At 36.9% G+C, this 13,456-nt stretch overlaps 1 long non-coding RNA gene across 1 annotated transcript in view; it reads left to right on the top strand.

Annotated features, from left to right (window-relative positions):
- LOC110260035 (uncharacterized) overlaps nucleotides 1-13,456 on the top strand; it is a 1,001,533-nt gene that overhangs the window by 159,520 nt on the left and 828,557 nt on the right. The window contains exon 3 of the long non-coding RNA XR_014842312.1: nucleotides 9,282-9,459. This is a non-coding gene — a long non-coding RNA (uncharacterized LOC110260035). The remainder of the gene's footprint in view (nucleotides 1-9,281; nucleotides 9,460-13,456) is intronic.

The raw sequence follows: 13,456 nt of genomic DNA, 5'->3' as shown, positions 1-13,456 counted from the left end.
TGACAAAAATCACAGGATTATCTTTTTGATTCTATCTCCTATATATTTCTATTACAGAAATAAGAACAAAAATAAACAAATGGGACCTAATTAAATGTAAAAGCTTTTGCACAGCAAAAGAAACTATAAACAGAAAGACATCATAGGGATTGCAAGAAAATATTTGCAAATAACATGGGATTAATTTCCAGAATATACAAATAGCTCACACAGCTTAATATCAAAATGACAAACAACCCAATCAAAGAATGGTCAGAAGATCCAAATAGACATTTCTCCAAAGGAGATATACAGATGGCCAAAAACACTTGAAAAGATGCTCAATATCAGCACTTATTAGAAGCATGCAAATCAAAATTACAAAGAGATATCATTTTACACCATTTAGAATAGCCATCATTGAAAAATCCACAAATGATAACTTCTGGAGAGGGTGTGAAGAAACGGGAACCCTCCTACACTGTTGGTGGAAATGTAAATTGGTGCAGCCACTATGGAAAACGGTATGGAGGTTTCTCAAAAATCTGATAATAAGAGTTAGCATATGATCTTTCAATCCCACTTCTGAACATATATCCAGTGAAAACTAGAATTTGTGCTTATATTTGTTGAGCTCAGTCATGAAGAGTTACATTCATAGTTTGCTTGTAGATTTAAAAATTCATCATGTAGATGACACAGGAAAGGCTTGTTTAAGAAACAGTACTGATTGGCTGGTTTACTCACCTGGCAGGGAGCCATCTGCATTATCTATGTGGTAGTGAAGTGTGGGAACTGCATCTATTCAGTATGTCTATCATAAGATATCTTAGCATGCTCTGGGATCTCTGATTGAACTCATTAATGGGAGAGTGTAAAAGTGGATGGGGAATATGCTTTTAAATGATAAAAACACTCTCTACCATTCACTCACCAAAACTTCTATATCTTCCTCAGAATGTTCTTGAGCTGCATTAACAGATCTACCCACTGCCTCCAACTCACACGAACAGCTATCTGTTAAGAAAATGCACTTGAGCCGCTAGATCAGGGCTTCTCAGACTTTATATGCATAAAAATATGTATACCAATGCCTTGGGAATCTTGAAGAAATGTAACTTCTGATTCAACAGTTCTAGGGTAAGACCTAAAGTTCTGGATTTTGAAAAAGCACCTCACAAATGCTGCTAGTCCATGGATCATATCTTTAGGTCTGCTTTAAGGAAGTCAATGGAATTACCATTTGTGAATTAGAACTCAGGTCAAGGAGCTCCACACAATTTACAGATACTGTGTCACCGAATTTTCTTCATAACTGAAGCTTAGATGTTTTTACTTACTCCATATCACTTAGTTAATAGTGGCAAAATTAGTATTGGATCCCAGTTTCTCTGACCCTAAAGGTGTTCATCCTTCAAATTGTACTGACCTACCAGAGGTTTCTGATTTGTCAGAATATCCTAGGGGATACTTACATTAGCCCCTTTCCATCTAAACAGCAATACTATGATAGCAAAGTGATTTTTAAAAAAACGTTAAGCAGACAGACAAGTGGTAGTAGTACTAATGAACCAGAGAGATCCAGATTTAAGACCTTGGGAGGAGCCGGAAGTCAGCTGATAGGTGATAGTAAAGTAAATCCACTCTGCCTGAAGGATCGTCTTGAGAGTTTACACCATTTAGCAGAAAAATGAAGTGCTGTCATTTCTGGAGCAGCTCAGTTCCTCAAAAATTAGGCAAGAGGTTAAGCTATAAATTTCGGGTTTTGAATGCACTAGAATTTCCCATTTATGTTTCTAGCTATGGAGTAAAGGAAGAAACAGAGAACTAAAAGTGCCTGTGGTATAGACACCAACAGCCCCAATTAGCAGGATGATCTTGGGTATGTCAAGATACCATCCAACATCCAGAAATATAATAGGAAAAGGCTGCACTTAGCCACTTTTGTGATCCATTAGTATAAACATTCTGTAATCCTGAAGATATAATCTCTGTTTTATAGATCTGCATTTTGTCAAGGAAAATGTCATTGTAAGTTCTTTATCATCATAGCAAAACCATTAAAGTAGCAGATGGAGAAATATATTTGTATATCACATTGTAACTGGTCATCCCTCATGTATACAAATCTTACTGAAGAAATGATCGTCAAAAGACTCTCCGTATTCATGTGTAACAATCTATAAAATTATATTCAACTGGTTAGCAGCCTGTGTCTGAGGTTTTAATAGAGTTATATTTCTTTTTTTGTGTTTAGAGAGGGTTTTTCCAAATGCATAAAAGAGATTAGTACTTGCTTTGGCTGCACTTTCTAAACTGTGGGCTTAATTTATTAATGCAAATTATCACTTATACCTTTTATTTATTTCATTAAACATGGTTTTTATTTTCTCAGAAGCCAGTATATATTTTGTCATCATGGAAACAAAACCAGAGGTAGGTAGGAGTGATAATACAGATTTATCTCACATAAAAAAAATCTGACATATGGAAGCCTACATTTAAAAAGAGATATATCAATGTGAATTATTTACTTCTCCCAAATTATTTATAAATATATACTTATTCTTCAAGGATTATATTAAAGAACATTTAACCCAGTATTTATTCATTCATTCACATATTCACAAGTTTTAGGATTTCATTTCCTGTTTAATTATGTCATATTGTGTAGTTTAAGCAACGTGGTTTTTTAAAATGAAAGGACTGGTAAAATTTATGCTTGACAGTAGAAATTGCATTGGTTTTGGAGACAGTGCAAAATGAGGCAAATACAACTAAAAGCTAGAAAGGTTGTAATAGAACAACAACAACAAAAAGAACTAATATGTTTCCATCTAAAACTTGAACTGAATAAAAAATACTGAAGGGACTAAGAAAAATAAATATAAAATCCAAATAATGATCTGATTCTGGAATTTAAGGATTACGTTCCCTCTTCCCTGTGTCTTTCATTTATGTAATCTCTCTCTCTCTCCCCACACATACACACACATGTACATATAAATTCATACATAGTTTGGGACACTAGATTCATTCTTATTTTGTTTCCTATGTTTGAGAAACTGAGATTTGGAAATCAGCCCTTTAAAGATTTTGCTATGCCAGAGATTTAAGTAGGATTGTTCAGTTGATACCGATTTCCCTGTATGACAATCTTTATCATTACCTGCATTTCTATGTAAATTAATTAAAAATATCAGTCATTCCTTGAGTTACTGGTCAGAAGGACTATAAAGATGTGAAGAAAATAACAGACATTTATTGGGCACATAACTATGAGCTAAATACTGTGTTAGTCAATTTGTGTTTGAGGCTGTTAATATTTTCTCTATTTCACTGAGTCAGAAATTAAGGCCTGAAGAGAACCTCTAGCAAGAACAACAGCTGCGCCTCATACCCAACCATCAGATTTAATACATCATCCCTTACTAACCCCTTAAAATAAAGTCCTATCCTATAAGGTGCTTATCAGCTGGTATTTTCTCAAAATAGTAGACAAGGGAGTGTAATGCTGTGGAGCACTGTCATTGACAGTAGGGAAATAAAAAATATTGTTAGAGGGAGTTCCCGTCGTGGCGCAGTGGTTAACGAATCCGACTAGGAACCATGAGGTTGCGGGTTCGGTCCCTACCCTTGCTCAGTGGGTTAACGATCCGGCGTTGCCGTGAGCTGTGGTGTAGGTTGCAGATGTGGCTCGGATCCCGCCAGTGGCTACAGCTCCGATTGGACCCCTAGCCTGGGAACCTCCATATGCCGTGGGAGCGGCTCAAAGAAATAGCAAAAAAAAAAGACAAAAAAAAAACAAAACAAAACAAAAACTTATAAAAAAAAATATTGTTAGAGGAAATCAGAATAGGCAATGACTATATTTACTTAATGGAGCAAAAGGAAACTCTTGGTGGGAAGACAGTATTAGAGATTGGTTCCAAAGCAATGAGAAAATTTCAGCAGCTAGAGATGGGGGTGGGAACATCCCAGAAGAAAAGAACTCAACTAAAACTTACTTATGCAAGAAAGTACAGAGGTAATCCTGGAAAAGGAAATTAGGCAGTTTTATGGGAGTCTTTAAGTTAAAAGTCAAGGAGTCCTTAAATGTCAGAAGAGACTGGAAGTACAGACCTCAATTAGGAGGTAATCATGATAGACTACATACATGTGGCTCTTGGCAACCATTGGATGTGGCAGTGTTAGGGAGAAGACTACAATGTCAAAGATTAGGGTCGACATGCCATCATCATCATCATCATTATTGCTGTTATTATTGCTAATAGGAAGAAGAAAGCAGAATTAGCAAGAACCTTCCTGCAAGGATAGTATTTGTACCTTTTCTTTCTGAATCTTTTTCTCCTCTAGAATACATATCCCAGGCGTAAAATTACAAGCACAGCAGTTTCCAGCCCTCTCTACTATTTGTGGACACAAAATAGGATCAATCCCTGGAACAGAACCTAGGTTCCCAGGCATATCGTAGTGGTATATGGAGGTATCAGCCGGGCATCATCCCATCTCAAGGTTAATCAAGAGATCAGTTTTCTCCGTTAGGGCTACCCTTTCTTCATTGTGGTAATTGACATATCTATTCAATTAGCCTGATACTATTTTTTTCTTTCAATTTTTGTGCATTTTTTTTTTCAAAAAACTACCAAGTTGTTAAAATTTAAATACTTAAGTTACTTGGGCTAAACTACTTAATAAACAGAACTGTTAGGTTTTTTGTTTTGCTTTGTTTCATTTTTGTCCTCTGGGTTTAAGAAAAGTTAAAAGTTACTGAGATATTATTAAAGGTGCTATAAACTTAAATTTTGGGGAACACAAATGTAAAACTCTGTATATCACTGGGCAGTGTCTGAGTGCCATTAGATAGGATGATACTTCTTTGAATCCGACTCTCAAGAGTCTTTTTCTCTACCCCACATCAGCTAACCACTTCCACAATCATGTTTTAGACCTTGTTGTCAGGAATAACTTTGTGCCTCATTTTCAACCATTTTTTTTTTATCTTAGTGGGACGTTTGTTACTTATGATCTTTTATATCACCCTTTACTATTCCCATGTACTCATTTTCATCCTCACTCAGTTTATAAACCAAGCTCTATTACCATAATTATTCCTAACTACATCCTCAACTCTTTTCCCTTCACTTTTTGTCATACTTACCTGACAGTACTTCTACCCTCATTAAACCCACCTCTCCCGATATTTCCCCTCTGTACCCAATTATCCTGCCTAATCAATGTTAATTCTCACGTACCTCATTGATGTCTTATGGTAAGCCTAGTACATTCCCCTTATTTTCTGAGAAGACTAACATCCTTCTCTCCTCCAAACTCTAACACCCCTTTCCTTTATCCCTTACTTCAATGAAAAATAAAACCTATCGGAATAGATTTTCCTTCATTTTCCTTCCCCAAATCTCTTACTATACTTGCATCCACTTCTCTATGCTCCCTTTCCTCTTGTTTCCTGATTGAACTAACCCTATTCTAATTACAGTTTCTTTATTTGTATATTAGATATCAATATCTCTTTCATATTCAAAGGCTGCTTTTTTGTATCTCAGTATTTTCTTTCTCTTGTTGGTCACTCCCATAGATATAAAATCATGCACTGAAGTATTTCATCTTAAAATACAATAAAGTTGCCATCTTTGATCAAGCCGTAACCCCATTTGTCTGCTCCCTTTCATAGTAAAACAAAATCTTATCTCTACTCAATGTTTCTTCCTCATCTGTCATTCTCTCTGATCCCTTCCAATTGGGCCTTTGTTTTCACCTTTCTGCCAAAATAACTCTTATAAGTGGTGCTACCATTTTGCTAGGCTCAATGGTCTGTTTTCAGTTTTTGTCTTACTGTATTTCTGTGTCTTGCTGTAGCATTTGGCACTGATGATCATTCCTTTCATTTGGAACCATTTCTTCACTGGTTTTGGGGGAACTAATCTTCTAGTTGTTCTTGATCACTGTCTAATCCACTACCAAAGAATCTCTGTATGATGGTTTTTTCTTGTTTGCCTGTATCCTAAGCACCTATATTAGAACCTAGTGTATAATATTAGTGGCCCCAAAATAGAAATAACTCTTTCAGATGGAAAATTTCCTGAAGTCAGTGAAGGCTTTAAACTGAACATTAAAGATTGGGTAGGATTTCATCAAGTATTTTATTTTGAAGAGTTGGGGAATGTAAGAGAAAAAAGCATAAGCAAAGATGCAAATTATGAATCATCAGCCAAATTCTGGTAATAATCAAATGTTTTCCAGTCATGCTACAGAATAATGTTTAGGATTTCAATACCTAAATTTGCAGGAACACAAACATACTGTCTATAACAGATATCTTCACTAAATCCAGAAGCAAGTGTACATTCAGGCTTAGGGATAGCTGTCATGCACATGAATTACATTAGATGTATGATATATAAATAGATTCTTACTAGAATATAGTGCTTTGACTCTGTGATGCTTTCGCAGGCCATGTTTGCAAAATACAGTTATTATTCATAACAATCACGGATGCTTGGCCTTTTCAGCAGAAGACGAAGGGAGAACATCTAGGGATGGTCTTCTAGTTTCAGTACTATTTCTCTTGGCCAATCAGTGGCTTCCCAAGTAGTTTTCCCAGGAACCCTGTGGGCAGTTCCAAGTGAAGCCCAGTGGGCCGCTCTCTAGCAAGATGTGTGGATGCCCAAGGGGGTGGCTTCCATGCAAATCTCATTGGCACCCCAGTGAGTTGTTGTCTTTTATTGCTTGCCAGCCTCAGCCTGCAGGATCTCAGTAAACTTGGCCATCTGTTCGGCCATTGCCACACCATCCAATGAAATCTGAATCTCAGTCCTGGTGGAGCCCATTTCTGAATTTCTTTTCTTCCTTGGATACTATCTTTCAGCCTTATGGGTGGTGGCTGCTTTTCATGTCTATTTTTCTGTATTATTTAGTGTTCTTTTACCTTTAACTAGTAAAATATTTATTATCTTTATATTACTTAGTAATTCTTTAAAGTTTCCCTGATTAAATTACTGGTGTTGTTTTTGCATCTGGTTGGATTCTCACTGACAAATTATTATTATTTTTTCTTACTTAAAATGCTTTTTTTAAGAAAATTTCATTGTACTTAATTTACATCGTTCTGTCAATTTCTGCTATACTGCAAAGTGACCCAGTCATACATCTATACACACTCTCTTTCTCATCTTATCTTTCATCATGTTCCATCACAAGTGAGTGGACATAGTTAGTTCCCTGTGCTATACAGCAAGACCTCATTGTCTATCCATTCCAAATGTAACAGTTTGCACCTATTAACCGCAAACTTACAGTCCATCCCACTCTCTCTGCTCTGCCTCCCCCTTGGCAACCACAGTCTGCTGTCCATGTCTGTGAGTCTGTTTCTGTTCTGTACATAGGTTCATTTGTGCCATATTTTAGATTCCACATGTAAGTGATATCTATATATGGTATCTTAATTTCTGCCTTAGTATGAGAATTTCTAGTTCCATCCATTTTTCTGCAAATGGCATTATTTTGTTCATTTTACGGCTAAGTAGTATTCCATTGTGCGTAAGTACCACATCTTAATCCATTCATCTGTCAATGGACATTTGGGTTATTTCCATGTCTTGGCTCTTGTGAAGAGTGCTGCAATGGACATATGGATATATGTATCTTTTTAAATGAAAGTTTTGTCTGGATATGCCCAGGAATGGGTTTGCTAGATCATATAGTAATTCTATATATATAGTTTTCTGAGTTACCTACATACTGTTTTCCATAGTGGTTGTACCAATTTACATTCCCACCAACAGTGTAGGAGGGTTCCATTTTCTCCACACCCTCTCCAGCATTTGTTATGTATAGTCTTATTAATGGTAGTCATTCTGACCAGTGTGAGATGGTACCTCATTGTAGATATGATTTTCATTTCTCTAATAATTAGTGATGTTGAGCATTATTTCTTGTGCCTGCTGGCCATCTGTATGTCTTCTTTGGAGAAATGTCTCTTAAGGTCTTCTGCCCATTTTTCAATTTATTTTTGCTGTTGAGTTATATGTGTTGTTTGTATATTTTAAATTATTTAAACTATTAGTCCATGTATAACGGATATCACCCACATGTAGCAATTGGTAAATTCATACTGTACCTTTTAAATGCTAATATGTTTTCCTTTCTAACTACTAGCAATTGGTCATAAAATGGCAGAACCTACACCCAAACCTAGTAAGAAACTCAATTTACCCAAGCAAATGTTGAAATAAAAACAAATACCGTAAAACATCTGTAGTCAAATGAATGTGTGAGTTCTATAAAATAATTTCCTTTTGCAGCAAACATACTAATAAAACAGATATTTGAGAAAAAATAGAATGACATGAACTTAAGATTTAATTATGGGAGTTCCCGTCTTGGCGCAGTAGTTAATGAATCCAACTAGGAAGCATGAGGTTGCGGGTTCAGTCCCTGCCCTTGCTCAGTGGGTTAAGGATCTGGCGTGGCCGTGAGCTGCGGTGTAGGTCGCAGACGCGGCTTGGATCCCGCATTGCTGTGGCTTTGGCGTAGGCCAGCGGCTACAGCTCTGATTGGACCCCTAGCCTGGAAACCTCCATGTGCCACGGAAGCGGCCCAAAGAAATAGCAAAAAAAAAAAAAAAAAAAAAAAAGAAAGAAAGAAAGAAAAGATTTAATTATAATCTGTTGAAATTGCATTATCCAAGATAGATAAGTCATCATATGTATAAACAAAAAGAAACAAAATATGTTTTATTAAACCTCTGTGTCTATAGTAGTAGTAGAGAGAAATAAAAATACTGAGCCACTGTTTGTTACTTACCTGGAGAAATTTTTGCTTTTTCCAGAGATAGTCTATGGTCTGCACCAAAGAGTGACCACTTGTGGGTGTAGGTTGTTCTCCTGCTTTTGAAAATAAAACTGTAGGAGAGTGTAGCTATGGATATTCACTTACGTATTGTCTATGGATGCTTTTGCTTGACAGTGCACAGTAGAGTAGTTGTTGAGAGAGACCAAATGACTCCACAAAACCTCAGATTTATTATCTGTCTATTTAGGAAAGTTTGCTGACCCTGCATGGAATCTCTTTTTGCAATTGAAATTTGAAAGCAGTTAAACAAAGAGTATGACTATGTTCTAGTAAAATTTTATTTATAAAAACAGGACAGATTTGGTCTATGAGATTTTGTTTGCTAACTGTTCTAGAGCATTGGAGGTATGCACTAAATATTAACTGAATAAGTTTAAGAAAACTGGTTAGAAAATTCTAGCATTGCCAACATATTCTGTTCTCTTTTTCAGAGTATATGAGTATCTAGATGATACTTATGGGACAACTGGAGGCTGGGCCTGATGATTGACTAAGATAACCTCCTTAGAGTACCTACATTGTGACCATAAAGTACTGTGCCCATGGGAAAACTTTGCGGTCCTGAGGCAAAAGATAAACTTCACGCTTGATAAAAAATACAACCAAAAGGTAAGGCTTGTCTCTAGTATGTTGCAGTCTGCAGTCTTCTGTTTTTCATCCCCACCGGCAGCTCAAAGCTGTCCTTAATTCATCATATACCTCTTGAGTGTATGCTCTGGGTTCACTGTCATGATGAAAAACTACTCCATGAACTCAGCAGAGGCACTCCAGATTGAGCTTCAGCTGTTTACATAGCTTCTGAAGAAAATGTCACCCTAGCGTCCAGGAAAGAGTTCAAGACGCATTTCAATAGTTGTTTTATGATGGAGCGTGATAATGTGAGAAAAAAGAAAGTATACATGTGTGTGTAACTGGGTCAGTACAGTACAGTAGAAAAAAATGTATTGGGGAAATAAAAATAAATAGAATTATTGAAAATGGTACATATTTTTTTCAAAGGTGTTTGTTAGTTCTACAAGTCCAGGTAGGCAAATTTCACTAGCCAAATTGAGATTACCTGATTTGATGATGCTACCTCAGTTATACCACTCAAATCTGCCTTGGTACCTTTATCTGACTGCAGCTAACAGCTAACACAATTCAGGCCCTCATACCTCTCCTCTGAATTTCTACCTCCAACTCTTCCTTTCTCACCCAGATTAATCTTGAAGCGCAAATCCAATCATATTGCTGTATTTCTCAGGAACCCCAAATGATTCCCCTATGCCTGGAGAATAAAATCTAATCTTAGTTGACAGCCCTTGGCTCCATTTATTTCTATAGCTCCCTATCTTACCTGTTTTAGCCAACTACTTCCTTTTATGGAAGGCTGCCAGATAATATACAGGATACCCAGTTAATTTGAATTTAAGATAACAATGAGGAGTCCCCATTGTGGCGCAGTGGTTAACGAATCCGACTAGGAACCATGAGGTTGCGGGTTTGGTCCCTGCCCTTGCTCAGTGGGTTAACGATCCGGCGTTGCCATGAGCTGTGGTGTAGGTTGCAGACGCGGCTCGGATCCCGCGTTGCTGTGGCTCTGGTGTAGGCCAGCGGCTACAGCTCCATTTGGACCCCTAGCCTGGGAACCTCCATATGCCACGGGAGCGGCCCAAGAAATAACAAAAAGACAAAAAAAAAAAAAAAAAAAAAAAAAAAAACAATGAGTAACTTGTTAGTATGAATATATCCCCAATACTGCATGGGAAGTACTCATACTATAAAAATTATTCATTATTTATATGAAATTGAAGTTTAACTGGGTATTTTTATTTGCTTAATCTGGCAACCCTACTTCCATGCCTGCTACATTTACTGGATTAAAATATTTTATGTTACTATATGTAGATCATGTTTTTTAGCCTCTCTGATTTTTTCAAAATTATATCCTAACTTCCTAAATGCCATAAATGTGAGTATAGAGTACATAACTGCTTGCTCTGCTCAGTCAACCTGATGTGGAAGAAAGGATGTAGATGAGACATACTCAGATTAGTGTTACGGCTTTAACTTGGCCATCACTGTGATGTTTGCGCCAACTGCTTAGCTTTTATAGGCTTCAGTTTTCCTCTACACAATGAAATAATGCCAGCTTTCAGTGATTAAGTGTGAAATTTTATAAAATATTTCTAAAAATATGTTTCTCATAGGAGGGGTTTGATAAATTACAATGCCTTTTCAACTTTTTTCTTATATCAGTGCTTTCTTTAACTTTTTTCCCCTAGCACAGGAACTTCCACATGCTGTAGGCGCAGCCCTAAAAAGCAAAAAAGAAACAAACAAAAAACATTGACCTTGAATTCAGAAATATAGACTTTAAATGAAGACTTTAAATGATGACTTTAAATGATAACTTCAAGTTCCCCAAATATATCTGCAGATTCTAACATAAGAAAGACTTACTTAACAGTTAGGTGGTTATTTCACACCTTACACGTAAATATTAAATAGACTTAAGCATGAAAATTTGTGCCAAATCATGGTTAATTAGAGCTTTATTTAGGTAATCATATAGGATGTATTTTTAAACTCCCAACAAAATACAAAGACTATATTTAAACACTACCCTAAAGAACATTAAGGAGTCATAGGAAATACACCAACAGATCCTTATTAGAGAAACACTAGAGTCTATCTTATTTGTATATATGCTTTACTCTCTACTGGACAGATTCTCTTTGGTCAGGCTACATATTTGGGTTTTGTTTCTTCTCTGTAGAGAAGTCTTCTATAGAGCAAAAACTTATATTTGTTGACTAAAGAGCTTATTGACTAAATGTATAAATATTGACCTTGGAGTTCCCCTTGTGGCTCAACAGAAATGAATCCGACCAGTATCCATGAGGATGCAGGTTCATTCCCTGGCCTTGTTCAGTGGATTAATGATCTGGCATTCCCATGAGCTGTGGTGGAGATCGCTAGACATGGCTTGGATCCAGCATTGCTATAGCTGTGGTGTAGGCCTGCAGATGTAGCTCCAATTTGACCCCTAGCCCAGGAACTTCCACATGCTGTAGGCACAGCCCTAAAAAGCAAAAAAGAAACAAACAAAAAACATTGACCTTGAATTCAGAAATATAGACTTTAAATGATGACTTACACATATGTTTAGCAATAACAATTTGCATCAAATGCCCCTTCTTTTTAAAATTATTTTTAATAGTTATTTCCCCAATACAATTTTTCTTTCTACTGTACAACATGGTGACCCAGTTACACATACATGTACACATTCTATTTTCACACATTATCATGCTCCATCATAAGTGACTAGACATAGCTCCCCGTGCTAAACAGCAGGATCTCACTGCTAATCCATTCCAAAGGCAATAGTCTGTATCTATTAACCCCAAGCTCCCCAACCACCCCACTCCCTCCCCCTCCCCTTTGGCAACCACAAGTCTATTCTCCAAGTCCATGAGTTTCTTTTCTGTGGAAAGATTCATTTGTGCCTTATATTAGATACCAAGTATAAGTGATATCATGTGGAATTTGTCTTTCTCTTTCTGACTTACTTCACTCGGTATGAGAGTGTCTAGTTCCATCCATGTTGCTGCAAATGGCATTATTTCATTCTTTTTATGGATAAGTAGTATTCCATTGTGTATATATACACCACTTGTTCCTAATCCCATCATCTGTCGATGGACATTTGGGTTGTTTCCATGTCTTGGCTATTGTGAATAGAGCTGCAATGATCATGTGGGTGCATGTGTCATTTTTAGGGAAAATTTTATCCAGATATATGCCCAAGAGTGAGATTGCTGGGTCATGTGGTAGTTCTATGTATAGATTTCTAAGGTATCTCCAAACTGCTCTCCATAGCGGTTGTACCAGCTTACATTCCCACCAACAGTGCAGGAGGGTTTCCATTTCTCCACACCCCTTCCAGCATTTGTTATCTGTGGACTTATCAATGATGGCCATTCTGACTGGTGTGAGGTGGTATCTCATGGTAGGTTTGATTTGCATTTCTCCAATAATCAGTGATGTTGAGAATTTTGTCATGTGCTTGTTCAAGGCCCCTTCTTAAAAGTGTATCTGCCCCACCTCTTCTGGAGATAGAATGGGTTATGTGATTTTGCCCATCATTTAATGGACATCTGACATGGCTGGCATTTGCTGAGTCATCCAGATTTTCTCTCAGGATGTGGGAATTGTTATCTATCTCTGGTGGGTATTTAAAGTGCTCTCTGGTTCCCATGGGACATCTTATTCTACTAGAAGAAGCAGATAAAATTGTTTTGCAGAGGATACCTGATTTAGTATTCTATGGAAGTAAATTGGTCATAACTCCTATTTTGGTTAAAGTTTGAGGCTATTTTGTGTTATTCACAATCACATAACTTCTAATTAAAGTACTTGGGTCAAAATTGAAAATTAACTACACCTTTCAGGATAGTTGTACAGACTAGTGAAGATCACCTGTGTGCAGTGGGAATTTTAGAGCAGGCTGTGTCCATGTTCCCTGTCAAGGCAGAAAAAGCTAAAGGAAAGCAAGGGGGAAATGGTAAACAAGTGACAGAAAAGACCACTGATTGGCTAAGTGGACATCAGAAAATGTGGG

This window comes from Sus scrofa, chromosome 3 (genome assembly GCF_054392235.1).
Source record: "Sus scrofa isolate SSC_HxYL_T2T_F1_AM1 chromosome 3, Sscrofa_HxYL_maternal_Yorkshire_Landrace_v2.0, whole genome shotgun sequence".
NCBI lineage: Eukaryota > Metazoa > Chordata > Mammalia > Artiodactyla > Suidae > Sus > Sus scrofa.
Note: the sequence above shows the minus strand (reverse complement) of the source record. Positions and strands in the feature narration are given on the sequence as shown.